Below are 20,747 nucleotides of genomic sequence, written 5' to 3'. Positions count from 1 at the left end.
ATGAGCTCCTCATTCAGTCCCAGTTCTCATTTAAACAAATGTTTTCGAATGTAAAAAGTCAATTATTAAAAATATTTTTATTTTAACGAAAATATTTAAAAAAAAAATTATATTATAAAATATATTTTAACGAAAATATTTTTATTTTAACGAAAATATTTTTTTATTTTGTTTACTAGATCTTGTCCGCGACTTCGTCCGCGTGGAATAGTTCACAAATAATGCTTTATTTTTAGAACACATTTGGTTAGCATAAAAAACGTTACAGTGAGCCAACCTTAACATATAGACATATGCTGTCGCGGACTTTTTTTTTTGATTTTTTAAAGGGGAAAAATTCTGCTGTGCATTATTTTAGCGAAACTTTAACCGTTTCTACAGCGCACGCAGCGGAAGCTCCCAAAAGGTAAAAATAACCCCGATTTTGAAACATTCTTTATTGGTGCTCCGCTTGTATTTGTCTTAGCGTGATGTTATATAGCCTATAGCCTTCCTCAATAAATGAGCTATCTGACACTGAAATAATTTTTTAAATCGAACCAGTAGTTCCTAAGATTAGCGCGTTCAAACAAACAAACTCTTCAGCTTTATAATATTAAAGTATAGATTTTAAGGTTTTTCGATGAAACTTTGATGTCAACATTCTTTAATATAATCTCACTTAAAACATAAACTAGACAGATAAATGAACTCAATACAAGGTATTTTATATTGAAATTCTGAAGAGCAGTAAATTTATTCTTGAATAATCACATGCTCTCTGAGGTTGCGTTCATCTCATTAGATCGACTCAGAGTGACGCAGGTGCTCCTAATGTTCTTACCGAAATGTGATCTTGGCTGAAGACGAACTTTAGACGCTCAGACTGATTCATCCAATGCGTAGATCCTGGTTGGGTGATTTCCGAACCGAGGAGACGTGCTCTGATATTACCCGGAACGACAACTTAAATCCTAACATAGCCTACACATATCACCCACTGAGTTTCTCGCCGGATCTTGTCAGTAGGTCGCGATTCCGATCCGGTGGTAGATTCAGCGAAGCATTGGTCTGGCTAGAGCTAGTGTTAGCAATTCTCTCAGATTCAGGTCGTGAAGATGGAATAGCCCCTTTGGCTACCAAAGATTAGGTAGGGAAAATAAAATGAAGTCTTAGTCGGGTATTATATGCCAATGTTTTTGTACTATACGCAATGTAACATGAAATTTAATGACGCGCGAGACATTCTCATGTATTACATAGGAGATGGTTATTGTCCTTCAGCTGCGATACATTACATAGTAGGTCTATTTATAATAATATGTATTTAAAAACTTACTCTTTTCCGAATATTAGATTATTAAAATTTTTTTGAATAATGAAATAAAAAATAATTAAACAAGTTTTTTTGTATACATTTTCAGTATCCACGCTTTATTCTTGATATCAATTTTAACGGCTTTTTTTATTCTTAATTTGATTTATGAGTAATAACACCCCAACATCAACCCAATTATGTCACCGAAGATAGCTAAAAGATAAATATACACGACGCGACTTAGACAAACACGAAAATCTGTAATGGATTTTGTGGTACGTAATATTTAATTTAAATTATATTCGGAGCCTAGTACGTCGCTCGAAAAGGCTCAAACAAAGTATCTTTGAGACTCAAACGTAAAAGAGACTTTTGAAGCGATGTTTACCATCAAAGCGCATCATTTGAAGTCACGTGCGCTCGCAAAGCAGAGGGCTCTCGTGTGAGTTGGGACTGCAAAGCGAGTTTTTATAGAAAAATAAAAATAAAATGTAATATACTTTTCAAAGCGCACGTATGTACGTAATTAACAAGGATGTGACGTCATAGAGATATTTTTTTTTCTTTTATACAAACATTCAGTGGGATCTTTGAGGTTTCGAGTGTCATTGCTGTAATGTTTTAATGTTTTCTTTTTTTATGTTTGTTTTTCTTTTTTCTTTTTTTGATGTGATGTAAATAGTGATATTTTTTTAAGAGCTTTGTAGCAGCGGCCTCTGATAGTTCGTTTGTTAATGCTATTTGATCTTTTCGTTTGAGATCGTTTTCAATTTTGAAAAATGACGAAGCTCAGTCTAGACTTCTTGCTATTAAAATTATTTGTATCATTAAAAATGTATCCTCCTTCAGTCATATCTGAGGGTCGTGGCCACCTCCATCCATTAGTTTCATCTTCACCATGTTTTGCCGTCTCGTAGTGTTTTCGGCGAATCTGAGAGCAACGCAGACGATGGAATCGTTTAAAAATTTAGGATATTTAGCACAATATTCAAGTGTCGTATAGCACTGTAATCGGTCGTGTCCACGAAAACTAAAGTATTCGGAACGTTGGAAATTATAGGGTGACAATAAAAAAAGCGAGACTAAACGCGTACTAAGTGGTTTTAATTATGTCCACGATTCGCGAAAACCGAAGAATATACTAGACTTTGCACGATGACGTCATTTCAAAGTGCTACAGAAAAGACAATTATTGGTTGACACTAATGAGGGCACCACATTTATACGAGTACTAGCTGACCCGGCAGACTTCGTAGTGCCTCAATCGATAAATAAAAGACCTAAACTTTTGTTTAAGATAAACTTAAAACAAACAAAAGGAATCCGTCCGACGGGGGACACATCAAAGGAAAAACAAAATTGTTATTTTTATTTAATTCCAAATATTTTTATATTTATCTAACCTTTTAAACCTTCTCTGGACTTCAACAAATAATTCAAGACCAAAATTAGCCAAATCGGTCAAGCCGTTTTCATGTTATGTCGTGACAACGGAAAACGGGTTTCATTTTTATATATATAGATGTGGACTGTATTTTTTGTATGAAATATTTATTGAACCTTTATATTACAAGTATTTAACGATATATACTGACACACACATGTATACTGAAACTACATATATCTGTTTCGAGTTTATTTTACGATGTTTTGTATGAGTCAGAAAGGTATAATTATCGCTGGTTGTTGCATAAACTATTGCATGAAATGTTTGCCTGTTAAAATATGAAACAACCAAATATCTTCCCTGTAATGCTAAAAACAAGCTTCAGCTTGATCGATTTAACACAGAGCACAAATAGAGGAACAAACAAAAACCTAAATCATTCATTATGTACATTACAGAATAAATCGCATTTTTTTTTATTACTTAGGTGGGTGGACGAGCTCACGGTCCACCTGGTGATAAGCGGTTACCGGAGCCTCTAGACATCTACAACGTAAATGCCGCCACCTATCTTGAGATATAAGTTCTATGGTCTCAGTATAGTTACAACGGCTGCCCCACCCTTCGAACCGAAACGCACTACTGCTTTACGGCAGAAATAGGCAGGGCGGTGGTACCTACCCGTGCGGATTCACAACAGGTCCTACCACCAGTAAAATTTCCGATATTTTCATGAAATGTTAAAGATCCAAGTTCTCTCTTACATGAAACTATAGGAGTGTTCGGACAATGAGTTCGGCACAGAATTCTCCCATTGTTAAAACAAGCATTATGAACATGGTCATATTACTTTGTGAACTTTACGTAAGCCGTTTATACATTGTATAAGCCAAAGACAAAATTAAAAACAGTCATTCACGACTACGAATGCTTATAGTTCGTAACGTTGTGAAATTACCCTCAGACACAGTCCACTGAGTTTCTCGCTGGATCTATTCAGTGGGTCGCGTTTCCGATCCGGTGGTAGATTCTGCGAAGCACTGCTCTTGCTAGGGTCAGTGTTAGCAACACTCCGGTTTGAACCCGCGAGCTCACCTACAAACGTTAGGGCGAAGCTGAAATAGCCTCTCAAGGCTATCAGCTTAGGTAGGGAAAAAAAAAGTGAAATTAGAGAGTTAATTTTCAAAAATTCGGAGCGAGGTTTTTCTTCAGTCTTTTTGGAAATAACACGACACCAGTGAAACGAAACATAATGAGATGAAACACGCACATCGAACTATAAATATACTGCAGAGGAGACGCAACTTGAGTCCACCACCAAAAAAAAAACATATCTGTACATATTTCTTTTTTTTATTCCTACCTATGCTGATAGCCTTGAGAGGCTATTTCAGCTTCGTCCTAACATGTAGGTGAGCTCACGGGGCTCAAACCGGAGTGTTGCTAACACTGGCCCTAGCAAGAGCAGTGCTTCGCAGAATCTACCTACCTACCTACTGAGAAGATCCAGCGAGAAACTCAGTGGGCTACGTATTTCATATATGTAGATAAAGTACACTAGAGCTTATACGAATAAAATAAGGTTCATTTTGTTTTATTTCGAGATGATTTTAAAGACTCGATTTTTTTTATTGCCCTTGTAGGCAGACGAGCATACAGCCCACCTGATGGTGAGTGGTTACTGTCGCCCATATACGTCAGCAATGCCGAGGTCATAGCCAAGTCGCTGTCTACCAAATATACCTACATAATCTTCAAATTTCTCGGCATCCGCCATTCGTCGTAAGAAACATACTGATTTAAGACACTTAGATGAATGATGCCAATTATCGAAAAACTTTTTTTTTATGTTTGAAGGATTACTGGTGGCCCGGAGGCCTTTCCAGTTTCACCAGGACAGGTGGGCGAGCAAAGGATCAGCCAGAAGGGGTGGGATTTGCTAACAGCTGCCCGAGCGCCTCCGAAGGAGACCTAACAGCTAAAGAGCAGCTGCTTCGCGAATGAATCTCCTATCGGATCGGAATCGCGACCCACTGAGAAGATCCGGCGAGAAACTCAGCGGGCTGATGCATGGGTTAGGTTGCACGTCGACCTCTTTGTCGAGTTCGACGAGTACGGTTACCGGGGTTCCTCAACCTGCTCCTAGTGTTAGAGCTGAAGGTAACTAATGCAAGAGTTATTGGATCTGATGGATCCGTAAGGACGTGTGGTCCGGTCTAAATACGAAACAATAAAACGTAATGATTTGTTAAGCTAAGCGAGCCAAACGGTTTAACTGACGTGGCTCAGCTTGAATTATAAAATCGTTTCCAACATTAGATTCATTTATAGTAGTCATCAAGCGGCCTCCGACTGGATCCTTTGACGTTCTCAGACAGCCACTTACAACGAAAAACTGTGTTTTTTTTAACATCTCTTCCATGACGGCATTACGTGTTTCGCTGCGGGTAAATTCGCAAATTGTACTTTCGCTTGATCTTAGAGTTCGAATTTACATTTTATGTCGCGTTCTTGTTTTAAGTGGGACTTTTTGTGACTTTTCCGCAACTTTCTTCCTGGTTGTGAATTCGTCGATTTATTACGATAAAGTATTATACATATTGAGCACTCTGGATCCAAACCAGCCTTTAGGTTAAGGTAGTTTTGGCGTTAATTTTGTAGGCAGCGGCTTGGCTCTGCCCCTGGCATTGCTGACGTCCATGAGCGACGGTAACCACTCGCCATGAGGTGGGCCGTATGCTCGTCTGCCTATACGGCAATAAAAAAAAAATTGTTTTATTATCATTATTGCTTTTCTTTATTCCGAGATGGTAGTTATTGTTTTTATTTAATCCTGGTGTATACTATATGAAATTTTAATGAATGTAATATGGATGGAAAATCTGAAGTAAATGAAATAAATAAATAAATTAAATAAATAAAGGTAGATAAGGGTAGGCTGAGGTAAAGCTTCGCTTAATAACGGCAAAATTCTAAAACCTTTACTAAAATTCAATAAAACTGACAAATTTTTAGACATATTTTTTTCATTAAACTATAATAAATATGCCTAAAACGAGAGTAAGTATTACAAAATTACCGTCTTTATTTTATTTTTAATTATTTATTTCTAGATATATTTTATCGCTGGATATACACATATTTTTGTATACACATATCGTCAAAATTTCATTTTTCCTATAGACCAAGTAATAAGATCATTTTCAAACTTTTGTTAAAACACATTTAATTAGAAACTATTGTTGATGTGTCCACTATTGAAATATATTATCCACAATTCTTCATATTATGTTCAAAAACATTCTTTGTACAAAAATTATGTTATATTGTAAGTAATTACACATTAAACGCATATGCAGTAATGTAATTACGGTAATTAGATATGTGTGTTAGACCGACGTGAAGGGGCCGACTCGGATGCTGTAAAGGAGCCGCTCATTCTGATTACGCCGACAGATAACAGATCAGATCTCGAGTATAAGGCGTTTTATTATTCTGTGTTATGTTTCACGAAAAGTTTTTTCCACTCCCAGTCATTTTGAATTTATAAATTATTTGAAATATTTGAATTTAATTTTCCGCCATTAATAGTCAATTGCGAATGTTTTATGATATTGGAGAAGTCGAAAAATAATGAATTAATTAAATTATATAATTAATAAGAAAATCAACGACTTGATTAAAAGCTACACTGTTTTTAATCTGGGCGTCGATCCGTAAAAACCTAAAAAATACGAATTGATGAATAAAGAACTAAATTGACATCTTTAGAAATGCATCGGAAGATGTCAGTTATAGTTTTCTTTTTAACTTATTTCTTTGTTAACATCAACAGACCGTTTTTCATCTCTGTCCATTCAGTTCTGTACTTTGCAATAGCTGAGCTACAAACATTGGAACCAAGCGTTGTGTCCAACTTGACCAACAGTCAGTCTCATTTAAATATGTTTATAATTAAACAGAGATACATCGATTTGAAATAGTTCGTGAATAGTGATATACGTTTTTAAGTAAGACTAGTGGCCCCGCAGTAGTCGAGATTCGATTATAATTAATTGAAATTATAAGTTTAACATTATTATGGTTCCATTGTCAAACACTATTATATTTCGATAATATAATCACAGTATTCGCCAAAACTGCACTATAAATCAATAATATAAAAGTAAAAAAATATTAATCTATTTTCAATTCGCCCATAGACTTTAAACAATAACAAAAGTTTCCCAATTGACAGTAAACAAAGAGTATATTTTTATGTATGTGTTGTGTCAAATACATAGTAGTGTGTGTAATGTTTCCTTTATTGATTTAAAGTATCTTTTATGCATTATTTTCAAAAAATATTAGCATTGTGCACTCCTTCTCTATATTCTCTATAAGTGGGAGAAATTTCATACGCCTCCGTCCGCGCAATTTTCGTAAAAAGGGGTACAAAGTTTTTACTTCACGTATTAATATATAGATAAGTCAAAGTCTCAATTGCATAGTACAAATAATGTGCTACCGTCCACACCAGTATGCTTAGTGCGAGTTTGTAACGTTCTCGATAGCGTAAAAGTTGACTTTTTGTATGCAGTTAGGACAGCGCCCCTAGCGGCAAACGTAGGCAAACGTTCCAACTCCATACAAATCTGAGTTAACTTTTACGCGATCGAGAACGTTAAGACAACTCGCACTAAGCACACAGGACGCAAGGTTACTTCGCAATAGAAATAGGTGGTACCTATTTTACTACTAACCAAAGTTGGCTCCCAATACGCCCATAGTAACAAACTGGCATTACTAAAGGCGTTAACCACACCAATTAGGGTTTATAGAAGCAATAAACTACTAATAATTTTATTTCTAACCACTATTGTAACGTCGATTCATTAATTGCGGAAATCGTGTAACGAATACATTCAGAATAAACTATTCAATCTTTACTTAACAAAATGCGTTTTAAACAGTCCCAAAGGAATACTTTTCGGAGTTTCCTCCACTTACTCGCTCTTGCTTTGACTAGGTTGAATACAGGGTCCTCAGACCTTCGAGCCATTGTGTCACGTCGTGGGGGAAAATATATCAAAGTGAAATCATTTGATTGGGACTTGAAAAGATCAAACGTGCCTCGATATTTGAGTACCTGCTACTATTTGAACGTGTTTAGGTTCGCGTTATTTGGATAAAAAAAATCGTCAATAAAAGTGAAGCGTATTTACTTACGTTTGTGATGAGAAACGGAAAATTAAGACAAATTTTTTTCAGGTTCTATGTCATGAGAAAAACAAAGTTGAATTGTACATTCGAATATAATGCAAGACAACCGGTGGTAGGAACTCTTGTGAGTCCGCACGGGTAGGTACCACCACCCTGCCTATTTCTGCCGTGAAGCAGTAATACGTTTCGGTTTGAAGAGTGGGGCAGCCGTTGTAACTATACTGAGACCTTAGAACTTATATCACGAGGTGGGTGGCGCATTTACGTCGTAGATGTCTATGGGCTCCAGTAACCACTTAAGACCAGGTGGGCTGTGAGCTCGTCCGCCTATCCAAGCAATAAAAAAGAAAATGTGAATGCTTTAGTCTGTCTTAATAAGCGAGGCCTGAGTCTAAAGTACTATCCTACGGCTCAAATCGGAACACTACACTTTCTGGCAGAAACATGCTCTACAACATGCGTTACTGGTAGGGAGTGCTCTGAGGAATTGTTCGAGGTGATACCGTCATCTCGTTTTTACCATCGCACCGCCCGCCACCGGAGTAGAGTTCATCCATACTACCTGAAACCACTGCGGTCATCCACAGTGCGTTTCCAGAGGTCTTTTTTGCCACGTACCATCCGGCGATGGAATGAGCTCCCCTCCACGGTGTTTCCCGAGCGCTATGACATGTCCTTCTTCAAACGAGGCTTGTGAAGAATATTAAGCGGTAGGCAGCGGCTTGGCTCTGCCCCTGGCGTTGCTGAAGTCCATGGGCGACGGTAGCCACTAACCATCAGGTGGGCCGTGTGCTCGTCCGCTCTTGTGAGTCTGCACGGGTGGGTGCCACCACCTTGCCTATTTCTGCCGTGAATAAAAAAAAACCTCGTCTAATTCACTTGTGAAGCTAAACTATTTCCAAGTCGGTATCGTGGTATATCAAAGAGTAAACAAACAAAAAAAAAGCAGTCGAACAAATCGTATGTGTCCGACATAGACACGACTACCGTTCAGTTGCGGCCGCTTTGGGTGGTACCGCCTCAAGAATATCTACAATCTAACTTCATTATACCCATCGATCATTATCGTAGCCACGAACGACGCAACTATTTATGCTATGCAACAATAGATGGCGCTTTCCAAACTAACACAATTCGGCAGCATCATCTAGCAATTAGCATCGCTTTGTCCCTTTCGATGCTATTGGCTTACTGACTTGCTGGAGAGAGATAGCCCGCGAAAGGCTTCAAAGGAACATAATGACGAGCCTGATTGTAATTGATGATGCGATTGTCTAAACCAGTATTGAGGTCAATATATTTCTTTAAACGTGAATTTCTTTGGTTGCGGGTCACGAATTTTGTTGGTTTGAGGTGCGCGCGGGCACATCCGGGTGTATGATTTTACAGTTTTATATTGTATTGTCTTTATTGTTGTCTGTGCTCAAATAAATTAAAGCTACAATACAACCTTCGACTGTGGGTTTTGATCCGTTTAATACCAAGCGGAGCGGGAGCTCATCATCCCATCTATGCATTAAAATATGTTTCAAATGACATTCATCCCTTAGTTTATTTAGTACGATCGTTGATTAATTCTGTTTTGTATCTTTCCAGATCGCAATATCGGTGGCGGAGAACAACTATGTTTTCATGAGAACCTTGAGCAATACCTGGTCAACAAACAGTGTAAAAGAGAATGGTGTTACCAATAACTTTTTGCGGGTAATTTAAAACTTTCCCGCAAACTCTTAAGATCTAGAATTGAAAATTTCCTCAGACCGAATAGCCTTAAAAGAGATAGGGTGGCGCTGTTTAAGAATAGTGTTAGCTTAGGCGAGGTAGAGTTGGGTTAGGGGGCGAGGGGGTTGTTAGGGTGTAGAGTCCAGGATCTAGGGTGGCGCTGCACGGAGGGTGGGGGCGGCCGGCGCCGGCGCCAGCGCACGCCGCGACGCTCGTGGGCGGACTGGTTGCGCCGCCGCGGGAACCCACCACGGCGGCTGAAGCCTTTTGGAAAATGCCACACAAAGGTTCGTAGCATACCAATAACTTTAGATTAGTTTATAATTTGCGTGTTTAGTGGTGGTAGGACCTCTTGTGAGTCCGCACGGGAAGGTACCACCACCCTGCTTTAATCTGCCGTGAAGCAGTAATACGTTTCGATTTGAAAGGTGGGGCGGCCGTTGTAACTATACTGAGACCTTAGAACTTATATCTTAAGGAGGGTTGCGCATTTACGTTGTAGCAGTCTTCGGGCTCCAGTAAAAACTTAACACCAGGTGTGCTGTGAGCTCGTCCACCCACCTTAGCAATAAATAAAAAAAGATGGACCTTTTACTGGTTTATTATACGTATTCCGTGGGTAGACAAACCCTTTCTTCCCATGTTAGGAACATTTACAAAGTAGTCAACTCTTACTAAATTATAATTGTATAGCCTTTATCTATTTTGTTAACGAGATTCTATTCGTATAAACGCGGAGTGTAAAGACGTAAGGCATCTTGATTCAAGAGATCGAAGATCCTTAAGAACAGGTAACTTCAGAAAAAGAAGAAGCAGATTTATAATATGCCCTGCGGCCAAAAATGTCACATGTACAAACACTAGACTAGAAACACTAGAAAGTTAGAACTAGAAAAAAAACTAGAATTTTAGTTTGTTCGTATACCGGTAGTAGAATTTTCATGTTTCCATGAGGTCGCTCGTTCTTAACATCGCTTAGGGTCCGCGGTGCCACTTGTTTAACTGTGTTACCTCAGTTATAACTTCGCAATGTAACCGTGGGTTTCTCACTTCCTTACTTAAGATTTAGTTTTAAGGAAACCTTACTAATGGATCTCGAACCGAAAACGACGATTGTATCTTTTTTAAATCAGCAGTGGGCACATAAGGGCTGATGATGATGGTGATGATGATGATGATCCTCTTTTTTGCGTTCATGGATGAGTTTAAGCTTGGTGTGAAGTGGATAGCGGAGCTCATGGACATCAAAACGAATATGCCGCCACAATGAGACTTGAGGTCGAATTCTTCATTATATTTTATAACGGCTATTCTTCCCTTTAAGCCAAAACACAGGAATACTTCGTGGGTGAAATAGGCAGGATGCTGGTACTGACTGTTTATGTATACGAGTACAAGGAATTGGGGGAGGTGAAGGACCTTGGCCCTCCTCCTTTCTTTCTTCCTCTCTGGAGGCGCCGGTGTCCGAAATAACCCGGTTCGTTACCTCCCTCTACCGGGTATCCAAAAACGGATTCCTCAGCGTTAAAAAAACGGTGCTGGTACTTTCACGTGCGAGCTTATAATCCACCTTTCAACATATTATCTACGCAGAGTAGTAAAAACAAAATATAAATTTATGATCGAGATTCTAGTGAGAACCATTAGTTAGGGAGCATAGTTGATAAAGCGAGCCAGAAGTTAGTACGCGACGCGGTAACAGGCCCACTGGAGCGCACTGACCAAATAAACTTTTCGTCGACAATATCTTTGCTTTATACGACGGAACTTATTGTGGTACGGTTTAAACTTCATTTGCGTTTCGCTGTTTTCCCTTTGCCATATAAAGTTAATGTCAGTCAGATGTCAGAATTTTGACATTTAAAAACGGTAACGAATGTCGCCAGACTATTACGCTGGTAAGTTTTAAGGTGGGAACGCGAAATATGATGACAGTTTCAAATTTTTCAGATTAGGAGCATTTGCGGAAGGCCTATGAAAATGTAGCTATGACGATGAGAAATACCAATATGGATAGGTATCAGCTTTGATCTGTTACGTAGCAATAATTTTTATCCTACGTATTCTAGGAGCCTCGAAGGGCTATTCTAGATTTACTGAACTAGTAGGTGAGCTCACTCACGGGGCTCAAATCGGGAGTGTTGCTAACACTGGCCTTAGCAAGAGCAGTGCTTCGCAGAATCTATCATCGGTTCGGTAACACGATCTATTGAGAAGATCCGGCGATAAACTCAATGGGCTGTGTCTATGGGTTAATTTACTCGTCGAGCCCTTCGTCGCAAGCGACGGGTTTGGCGAGGACGGTGACTGGTAGCAATAATTATTTGAAGACCAAGCTTTTATATAATTGAGACAGCATCAGAGCGTTTCTTTGAAAAAGCGACACGACACGATAACCCTCTTATCGTGGCCGCCTAAAATTGCAAATCCGACCAAAGCGGCGGGCCAACGCAAAGCCGTCGTCGCCCTAAACATGTCGTTTCGGATCCTCCTCATCCACTCTCGGTGCTTTTAGGCATCAATGCACCAGTCACCATTGTCGTCGAAATCGTCATATGCGATGAAGAATTCGACTTGCAACCTTACCCACGGACACAAACTTGATCTTCTCAGTGGGTTGCGATTTCGATTCGGTTGTAGATTCAGCGAAGCCCTGGTCTTGCTAAGGCTGGTGTTGGCAAGTCCTCCCCGGTTTGAGCCCCGTTAACCCACCTACGAAGATGCGCGTAGTTAGAATATCCCCTTAGGCTACCGATGATTAGGTATAGCAAAAATAGAGACTTCGCAACCTTAATCTGGAGGGAAAAAAGTTAAAAGATTGACCATAAAACTTCCTCTTCATTTTCCCCACCTTATCCCACTAGGTGGGGTCGGCACAGCTAATTTTTCTCTTCCACTCTCTTCTATCAGCCGTAATCTCAACACTCACTCCTCTCTCTCTCTCTCTCTCATATCGTCATTCACACACTCCATCCATGTTTTCTTAGGTCGACCTCTTCCCCCTTTACCTTGCACTAACATTTCCATACAACTCCTAGTCACATGCATCTCCTCTTTACCCAAAAGATTGACAATAAAACCTGAGTATAAAAGCCGAATTAAACTAGACTAGATCAAAGAAATCATGTTTTAAAGATGTCCAGTTAAGAATAAGAAACGAAATTCTTAAAATTAATTAAAATTAAAAATAGAAGTTACATAACATCACTTGGATCGATCTCGACATCACAGGAATCCGCAGCCCGCAACTAGTCACAGAAATATAATTATATTTATCGCAGTGAGACTAACGGAGCATGCGACATTGTCACATTAGCCGCTAGATAAAGACAAATAGAGTGGAAAAACTGGTCGTTCGAGCGAGATAAACACCGTTTTCTGTGTTGCTACTGTAAAGGAATTTTAATGATTGAAAGTGAACTCGGTGGGTCTAGAAACGTTTGAAAATGGGATTGTATCTTCACGCTATCTGCGTTTTGTGATAGGCAGGTGTGTAACGAAAGAGTTTTACAAATCGCAAGGGCGCTTACATCTATACTTCTATACTAATATTATAAAGAGGAAAGATTTGTTTGTTTGTTTGTATTGAATAAGCTCCGAAACTACTGAATTATTGAATACTGAATTATTACGTATTTGAAAAAAATTAGAGATCCTTACGAAAACTCTAATAGTGTAACCCAAGGTGTAAAAAAAATTACCTAAAATATTATTTACATCGCGACAGCATGATAATATTTATGTCTAACTATTATAGTTATGCCGCAATAGGTGTTCTTTGATTTAAAAAAAATAAAACAACGTCAAATATCGTTGATATTTTTGTTAAAGACCCGAGCGGAGCCGGAGCGGGCCACTAGTCATACATAATTCTCACCATTGAGATGCGCACTAGCTCCTATTAATAAACTTACGCTCAGATTGAGCTGTGATTACAAAGTGCTATATTAAATACCGCCTAACTAGTTACTCAAACAGAAACTCAAATGGATAGGATGGTGTAATGAATCGTACACAATATATCCTTAGCAACACACCATAATCGGCGTAAGTGTATGTACGAAATACGAAACAAAGAAATTCATAGAGATTGGTATAGAATGTCCATAGTAGATCAGTATACCTAAAAATACGACTGCTTTATTTTAATCAGCTTCAGATTTGCTGAGAAATCTATTCGTTTTTCTACAGAATTTTGATTTGACGTACCTTTTTAACACAAGAATAATATTATTACTAACTATGAAATACCTCTACTTATTTCTAAAATAAAAAACATCTTGTAAATTCGTATAAAATCTCCATTGTCCAAACATAAAGTCGCGTCCGATAGTTGTAAATCACGTTTTTTTTTTGTTTTGTTAAACGGCAACATTTTTTGCGCATCTGTGGGCGTGGTGCGAGTAAGTTTTATATTCTGTGCTAATTTATGGCCGTTCACATTCATAGATTTAAAACTTGTAATGTTCACTTTATTCTCTTATATGTATTTGTTTATTAATGCAAAAACCGACAGCTGCTTTTTAGTATTTAATAATATGAAATTACTGCTGATCTGAATATGACGAAACTTTAAAAACTTTAATATCTAATAATAAACTTTTTAATAAATACTTTTTAAACTTTTTTATAGAGACAGTATTATTTTAAATTTTTACAAGAAAAATGGTTAAAAACAAAACAAAAGAGCATATACTATTATATTAAACGAATCTAAATCTTTAGATGTTAGTGATTGTGGTCGAATTTCGAAAATTAATAACCCGATTTTACAAACACTTTTATTCTATTAAATACAAGTGTTCTTTACGCGTTTAAAGTGGTAACAGAAGCCCATATACATCAACAACATGAGACATGAGCTCGAAGTTTCAATTTAATTTATAACGGCTTTCCCGCCATTGAAGCCGGCACGCGTGACGCGGCAGAATGATGGTAGTACCATTCTGTGATCGCATAGGAAGAGCTACATAAGGCAATAATCATCGTTGCTCTTCGACAAGGACTATGATGCATTTCCTTGTCGCACTCGTCGACTCAGAAGAAGAATTCGTCGTGCAAACTAGCCCATAGACACAACCCACTGAGTTTCTCGCCGGGTCCTCTCAGTGGGTCGCGATTCCGATCCGGTGGTAAATTCAGCGAAGCACTGCTCTTGCTAGGGTTAGTGTTAGCAATTCTCTCAGGTTGAGCCCGTGAGCTCACCTACCGGTCTGCGTAAAGTTGCGAGTAGCTCATTAGGCTACCGACGATTAAGTGGGGATCGATCTATTAACGGTGCTTTTAGGCACCACAAGCACAGGTCACCGTCCTCGTCGAACCCGTCGCTTGCGACGAAGGGCTCGACGAGCGAGTTAACCCATAGACACAGCCCACTGAGTTTCTCGCCGGATCTTCTCAGTAGGTCGCGTTTCCGATCCGGTGATAGATTGTGCTAAGCACTGCCTGGTCTTGCTAGAGCCAGTGTTAGCAACACTCCGGTTTGAGCCCCGTGAGCTCACCCACACACGTTAGGGTGAAGCTGAAATAGCCTCTCAAGGCTATCAGCAAAAAAGGTGGGGGAAAAGGCACAATAATTAAAATAAAAAAATTGGCAGCGAACAGCAGTGCGTCGCTGCTAACGTTTATACTCAGCAAACCATATACAAGAATGTAACGATAGGTTCACATAGTAATTCATTAAGTACACAATATGAAAACGTACACTTAGTATAGAAATTATAATTAAGTAAGAGCACTATTGTTTTCGGCCATTTTTGTGTACTCCATTCTTATTTTAAGTATTCAAAATATACATATATTTTTTTTCGTTCTCACATTGCATTAAAATACTTTCGACCCCAATGTACCCAAGCGGAGACGCGATCAACCCAAACCAGAAAACGTGATTTAGCGCATCCAAAATGGCGTTTACCCGTACAATTAATTCTCCCCTTACAGATTAATTCAAAAACAGATACAATATAATAATAATTTCAGTGGGGGATGTCTGTCCAGGTGCCCGACTGAACCCTTATATACTTGCGTGTGTACGTAAGTGTTTGATTAATGCGTATTATACAAATTGTGTATAGTAAATTGCATTTCATTTCAGTTAATAGTATATAGAAAAAAAAATTAACTAACGCGTCAATTTTTTTTATAGTGTGTTCCTTGTTTACTTCTAGTATTAGACCGGTATCAAAAATCTAGATTATGAGATAAGAAAATGTCAGAAGCCCGAAAGCCGATTTCCTTAAGTTAAATTGCAAGTCGTCGTGGCCTAAATGATAAAACGGCGGGTGTATTCATATCGAGTTAAGCAACTGTGTCGGTGTTCGAATCTCGCAGACAGGCCAATTTAAAAAAATATATCAAAATACGTACCTAACTCATGTTCACGACTTCAACAATGAAGGAATAATACACGGTCAAAATCAATCCTGCAAACATTTTAATTTGCGTAATTACCGGCGGCAGGTAGGATAAATAGGAAATTAGTGATTTTTATTGGTAAATAATTTACGTGAGACATGTGGTGGTAGGACGTCTTGGGCGCCTGCACGAGTAGGTACCACCACTCTACTTGTTTCTGCCGTGAAGCAGTAATGGGTTTCGGTTTGAAGGATGGAGCAGACTTAGAACTTGTGTCTCAAAGTAAGTGGCAAGTGTTAACGCTGTTCATGTCTAAAAGCTTCGGTGAGCACTTACACCAAATGGGCCGTGAGCACCAAATAGGAATACAAAAACGCACAAAGTAACGATACATCTGCTTATAGTGGACGGCAACTGAATTCTAACTAGCATTTATTATTGTAATACTTTTATATCATCACGAAATAGCATAGCAATAGCTTCCTATTTTATGCTGTTTATTGATTGCTGTTGACACTGGTCAACGTTCTCGTTCGACTCGTCGATTTCGATGAAGAATTCGACGTGCAACCTGCAATAGACACAGCCCACTGAGCTTCTCGCCGGATCTTCTCAGCGACCCGCTGGTGGATTCTGCGCACCGCCCTTACTAGTGCTAGTATTAGCAAGTTCTCTCACGATAAGCCCTTGCTTCTCGTCGGATCTTCTCAGTGGGTCGCGTTTCCGATCCAGCGGTAGATTCTGCAAAGCACTGCTCTTGCTAGGGCCAGTGTTAGCAACACCTCTTGGTTTGAGCCCCGAGAGCTCACCTACATGCTAGGGCAACGCTGATAGAGCCTCTCAAGGCTATCAGCATAGGTAGGTGAAAAAAAAGAGTCAGCCCCGTGACTATTGACAGGTAAATGTGAATAATATGTAGTACTTATCAACTTTATTCTTAGGCAACAGCGATATTAAAATAAGAATTTGACGTCCGTCAATTTTTTTGCGAATTTCCATTTCAGACTCGCTCTGTGAATTGCTCATTAAAACTTTTATGTTAGTTTAACTTACAGCATTACATTTTAATTTGTGATGTTTGGAATCGTAGTAAGTGTTATTAGGATACATACTAACTACAATTAATAAATTGCGTATTGAAAAAATAAACAAACATACGTAAAACTATAAATGAAATTTGTAGCGTGGCACCCATAAAAACGGGGATTAAAAATAAATCGCTCGAATAAATTGCACCTCTGAAATTAAAACACTCCCTCACACGCGACACGCGTACTTGCGCCGTCGTGTGGTGCTAGCGACGGGAGGAAGCGACAGCGGGAAGCGGAAATAAGATTATTCTAAATTTTACAATACGATTGAGATTTATCTAGGTTGATTACGTCATTCCTTTTGTTACGTCCGCATGGTCCATATTTTGGAACCATTTAGACAAGGTATAAGCTTTTATTTTTTGAGGTCATTTCATATAATAAAAATGTTATTTTATACACATTATTAAATAGAACTAGGACTAGGACTAGTCGCTGATGCCTATGTTCGAATATCCATGTCTTCCTTAGGAGTTGCTCTGAAATATTTGAGGAGATTTGAACGAACAAAACGCTATCGAAGCGGAGTTAATTTCCACTATCTGAAACAAATGCACTCTCTTATAGTTTTTAGTGTTTTCTCTTATTATTTTAATCGCGTATTGTCTCGCATAATGCAGTTAATGACAATAAAAGGGTCATTATAAACCTTAGAACAATCTAAACAAGTTATGTGGAATTTACAATTTGATATATCTTATACATTAGTATAAAACAACTTTACGGATGTTCCGTTATAACTACTGAACCGTGATTCCGATTGACTTGAAACTTGGTAAACATCTAGAAAATACAGTTACTTAATGGATAGGCTAATATTTATATGAGTGTTGGACTCCCTACACCAGTTGTGGGGGTGCTAATGATGAGAATTTTTGTGGGGGTGAGAAATAATAATGTTAATTTTAAATGCCCAGCGAAGCTGATGGGTACAGCTAGTGTTTTAATAAAAATGTCTGTATCTATTTAAATTAAGATTTTCTCCTAAGCAATATGAATCCAAGTAGCATAATGCACGTGTTAGTGATGTATAGATATAAATTCATACATACTGCACTCTTTAATTTATTACTTGGACCATCCAGAGCTGCAGCGTGCGGGGGTGTGGCCCATTGTCCATTGTTCTTTTAACAGCCGTCGCTTGTTAGCTGGTGGAGTGCCGCGCGATGCCAAGCGACTACCGAGAGGTGTGATTAATGATTTGTACACGGAAGTCTCGGTGTGAGACCGACACTTCACCGAGCCCGGTTAATTGGGAAACGGTGTAAATTACGAGATGTTTTCAGGTAATATTTGTTCGAGGGATCGCGGTTAAGCTGATTAAAACGAAATACTTGTCAAACTTGCCCCGACTTGTGGCCAGATTCATAAACCTGTTCTCGAAAAAAAAACAAAAAATACAATGAATCATCCCTTTTCGACGCGTCTTTACCGAGAACAAAACATCTGAAAATAAGTACGAATCGATCAGATTCTTCTGTGCTTCTCTGTTTCCAGATTTCGAAACACACGTCATTGTCATTAATCGAATCTGAATCTGACAATCGCAAACGTTATTATACGAAGAAGAAAAAAAAAGCAAAAGAATAATTCGTCGATTTTCATTCCATGCACGATCTTTGGAAATTAGATGAGAGCCCGAAAAAAAAACGGGCTGACGGTCCAAAACAATACAAAACCCACCCTTCAGGCCCTAATCAAGGATCGGCCCAGAATTCGCCCGCAAATTGCATCCAATTGTTCACTTTTTACCGCGAACCGTGTTTAGAAGGGGTGTATGAAAAAAGGAATTATCTAGTACGACCACGGCTGAGCAAGCCTGATCTAATGCACTCCTATTCATGTGTGTTGGCTTGTTAATAACGCGGAGGAATGGTTATAATTGGGTGAGCAGCCAACATGTTCGAGCCATCTGTAATTCGACGAACGATTCTACCGCAAAATGGACGCATTCAATTACAAATCGAATTAAATTTTATTGTGCAATAGTTTCGGTCAAATAATATTAAATTCTAAGAATTCTTTTTTTTTTTAAATCATATAATATAAATAATTGACAGTCTACAAAAACACTATAAAGTTTTAGGTTAGGTTAGGTTTTATGTTATATTTGCGTCCTTTTCCCGCTTTTAAGAGTGGGGCGTTGTTTAATAAAAGCCTCCGTTCAACTCTTAACATCATATAGACCGTGAACTCGATCATACATTTACGCAATAAACATAAAACGTTACCTAAAATAATTCAACACTTTTTACTATCATGCTAGTGTGAGTTATCTTTGAGATAAGTTACACTGAAAAGTTTTTATTGCCTGTTAGTATCGCTAGAATCGAATAACTTCGTAGCAACTTCACTATGTATTTATCAAACGCACGATAAGTCGACAAGTTTGATTTCTACTTAAGCGTATAGTTGACTCTTATTTAATTATGTATTTCTGTTAAATCTCTTGTTTATGGTACCTGTCTTTAATGCTCTTCGTTAATTAGAAATCAACAAAGACAATAAGGTCTTTTGTGTTGAAAATTCTTTACCGTTTGATTCTGAAGGCGTTTCAAAGGAACCTAACTGTTTCTGTTATAGTCATGAATCCTATATCTTCAGAGATTAGATAATGTTTTGTGGTTTCTGTTGTGGACCGCTAAACCCTTTTTTTTTTGTGACGATAGATACTTTTTAGATTTCGCAAAGAGGATTATTTTTTAGACGGTTTAAGTTTTTGTTATTAGTTTTTGTACGAAGCGACCGTATTGGCAAAGGATTGATGAAAAGATTCGAAGCCACTTAAAAGACGTTTGGAATTGAAAATTGCAGACATTATTTTTTCGGTGCCTTCAGAATTTGAAGTGTTTTTTTTTTTTAAATATAAAACATGGTTTTTATTAAAAGCCATTGTCATATGGGACGCGTTGCAAAATTACCACGGCTGTTTGTTGAAGAGTTCCTGTGCGGTATATTAACACATTTCCAAAACAATCCGGGTACTTTTAACACGTGTTTTACGTGTATTTAATGTTGTTACACGTTTGATTAATATGAAAATGCACACACGCATCAAGGACCGATATCAAAACAATAATTTTAGAAATTCGCTCTAATTTTTATTTTTTTTTATTGCATAGACTGGTGGACGAGCTCACAGCCCACCTGGAGTTAAGTGGTTACTGAAAGCCCATAGACATCTACAACTTAAATGCGCCACCCACCTTGAGATATAGGTTCTAATGTCTCAAGTATAGTTACAACGGCTGCCCCACCCTTCAAACCGAAACGCATTACTGCATCACGGCAGAAATGACTGGGTGGTGGTACCCACGCGCGCTACTCACAAGAGGTCTTCTACCAACAGTAATTACGCCAATTATAATTTTGCGGGTTCGATTTTTATTACACGATGTTATTCCTTCACCGTGGAAGTCAATCGTGAACATTCGTCGAACGTATTACATTAGAAAAATTGGTACCCGCCCGAGATTCCAACACCGGTGCATCAACAGAAAAAACTGAATCAACAGAAAAAAAAGAATAAATTTTAACTCTTACTTCGGTTTGCTATTTCAGCGTTTTTAAAGTACATATTCATAAATGGATATGTAAGCACGGCCGCTGAATTTAAGTCTCGTAAAATCTTATTTATTTTGTCTTAAAACAGTAGGGACCAGAATGACCTCTTCAAACCGGATCACGTGGCTAT

Source organism: Bombyx mori, chromosome 14 (assembly GCF_030269925.1).
Source record: "Bombyx mori chromosome 14, ASM3026992v2".
Taxonomy (NCBI): Eukaryota; Metazoa; Arthropoda; class Insecta; order Lepidoptera; family Bombycidae; genus Bombyx; species Bombyx mori.
This window is presented reverse-complemented; position numbering follows the sequence as displayed.